Source organism: Pristiophorus japonicus, unplaced genomic scaffold (genome assembly GCF_044704955.1).
Source record: "Pristiophorus japonicus isolate sPriJap1 unplaced genomic scaffold, sPriJap1.hap1 HAP1_SCAFFOLD_207, whole genome shotgun sequence".
NCBI classification, from domain to species: domain Eukaryota; kingdom Metazoa; phylum Chordata; class Chondrichthyes; family Pristiophoridae; genus Pristiophorus; species Pristiophorus japonicus.
The window spans coordinates 97,501-100,000 of NW_027251767.1; the positions used below are offsets into that span (position 1 = coordinate 97,501).

Genomic DNA, 2,500 nt, shown 5'->3' on the forward strand with positions numbered 1-2,500 from the left:
AGCAGGCGAGAGCCCTGTCTGACTGATGGACAAATGACTTCTATTGCCTGAGGCTTTGCCTGAAAGAAAGTGCAATTGCCTGAGGCTTTGCCTGATAGAAAATGCTGGCTCTTTACATGCATTGCTGCTCAAAGGCACTCCCTGCTGACACACACATGCAAGTGTTCAAGCAAAACGGTGAAGGCACTGTCCTGTGCCTCAGCTGCAACATGTTCAGCTGTAAACTGCTCATCATATTAAGAACTCTGCCTTCAGCGAATTGCGACTTACCACACACATACTTACTTCAAAAGAATGCTCACTGCTTCAAGCCGGAGTGCAACCAACCACCTAAGGACGACTTTGCTTTGCTTTGTTTTCTACTGCACTGCTCCGCTCCCCACCTGTCAATCGAAGGGAAGCGGCAGAGGTGCCTATCTTTGCTGATTGTCTGCCGCATGCCTTTTAATGCTGCTCGTCCTGTGCACTTGCTGATGTCGCAGCTATTTTTCACAGCCTGGGCCAGCGGCGCAATGGATCACGCATCTGACTACGGATTAGAAGATTGCATGTTCGGCTCCTACCTGGCTCGAGCATTTTGGCAATCTTTGCATTCTGGCTTTGAATGCCACGTAAGCGAACATAGTTGGTCACACTCTTCAGTTACTAACCAGGCAAGTGCCTTCTTACTGCAGTCGGCAGCGCGTCAGTCTCATAATCTGAAGGTCCTGAGTTCAATCCTCAGAGAAGGCATTAATACTTGCATAGACTTTTCTCCTTCTTTCATTTCAGCTGCATTCATGCAAAAATCAGGAAGTTTTGCTGCGATAGCACATCAAAGGATTTGATGTCCCTCAGCCTGCGGTGACCTTCAGAAGCAGATGGGCTCACACCACACCTGACACAACTCTTGTTTCTGAACAATTACCCGAGCCAAAAGGATAGTGGTGAATGCAGGTATTGATCCCGCTAACTCTCACATGCAAAGCAAGCGCTCGACCATTTGAGCTAATTCCCCATTTATGTCTGGCATTAGCTCCCAGTTTGCATCTGACTAGCCCCTTATCACTTGCCTCCTCGCTATTCCTCGACCAGAAGAAATCTCTTGCTTCAGGTTGGCCTGCTCCCTGAACACTTTCAATGCTTTGCTCCAATCGACGTTACTGAGCAATAGCAGGCGAGCAAGGGCAGGACTGGAAGCCATGGATATGGTGAAAGACGCCGAGAAGAGCTCGAGCCTGCGCAAGGGAAGCGAGTTGAGCGCAACGTCGCAGCCGCCACGAGCGTGAGGGAGCAGGCGAGAGCCCTGTCTGACTGATGGACAAATGACTTCTATTGCCTGAGGCTTTGCCTGAAAGAAAGTGCAATTGCCTGAGGCTTTGCCTGATAGAAAATGCTGGCTCTTTACATGCATTGCTGCTCAAAGGCACTCCCTGCTGACACACACATGCAAGTGTTCAAGCAAAACGGTGAAGGCACTGTCCTGTGCCTCAGCTGCAACATGTTCAGCTGTAAACTGCTCATCATATTAAGAACTCTGCCTTCAGCGAATTGCGACTTACCACACACATACTTACTTCAAAAGAATGCTCACTGCTTCAAGCCGGAGTGCAACCAACCACCTAAGGACGACTTTGCTTTGCTTTGTTTTCTACTGCACTGCTCCGCTCCCCACCTGTCAATCGAAGGGAAGCGGCAGAGGTGCCTATCTTTGCTGATTGTCTGCCGCATGCCTTTTAATGCTGCTCGTCCTGTGCACTTGCTGATGTCGCAGCTATTTTTCACAGCCTGGGCCAGCGGCGCAATGGATCACGCATCTGACTACGGATTAGAAGATTGCATGTTCGGCTCCTACCTGGCTCGAGCATTTTGGCAATCTTTGCATTCTGGCTTTGAATGCCACGTAAGCGAACATAGTTGGTCACACTCTTCAGTTACTAACCAAGCAAGTGCCTTCTTACTGCAGTAGGCAGCGCGTCAGTCTCATAATCTGAAGGTCCTGAGTTCAATCCTCAGAGAAGGCATTAATACTTGCATAGACTTTTCTCCTTCTTTCATTTCAGCTGCATTCATGCAAAAATCAGGAAGTTTTGCTGCGACAGCACATCAAAGGATTTGATGTCCCTCAGCCTGCGGTGACCTTCAGAAGCAGATGGGCTCACACCACACCTGACACAACTCTTGTTTCTGAACAATTACCCGAGCCAAAAGAATAGTGGTGAATGCAGGTATTGATCCCGCTACCTCTCACATGCAAAGCAAGCGCTCGACCATTTGAGCTAATTCCCCATTTATGTCTGGCATTAGCTCCCAGTTTGCATCTGACTAGCCCCTTATCACTTGCCTCCTCGCTATTCCTCGACCAGAAGAAATCTCTTGCTTCAGGTTGGCCTGCTCCCTGAACACTTTCAATGCTTTGCTCCAATCGACGTTACTGAGCAATAGCAGGCGAGCAAGGGCAGGACTGGAAGCCATGGATATGGTGAAAGACGCCGAGAAGAGCTCGAGCCGGCGCAAGGGA

General features: G+C 49.3%; 2 non-coding genes across 2 annotated transcripts; both read left to right on the plus strand.

The window, feature by feature from the left end:
• Window positions 1-659: 659 nt before the first annotated feature.
• On the plus strand, window positions 660-732 carry trnam-cau (transfer RNA methionine (anticodon CAU)). The gene has a single exon. It is a non-coding gene; the product is annotated as a tRNA-Met (tRNA).
• A 1,198-nt stretch (window positions 733-1,930) lies between these two features.
• trnam-cau (transfer RNA methionine (anticodon CAU)) lies at window positions 1,931-2,003 on the plus strand. The gene has a single exon. It is a non-coding gene; the product is annotated as a tRNA-Met (tRNA).
• Window positions 2,004-2,500: the final 497 nt, after the last annotated feature.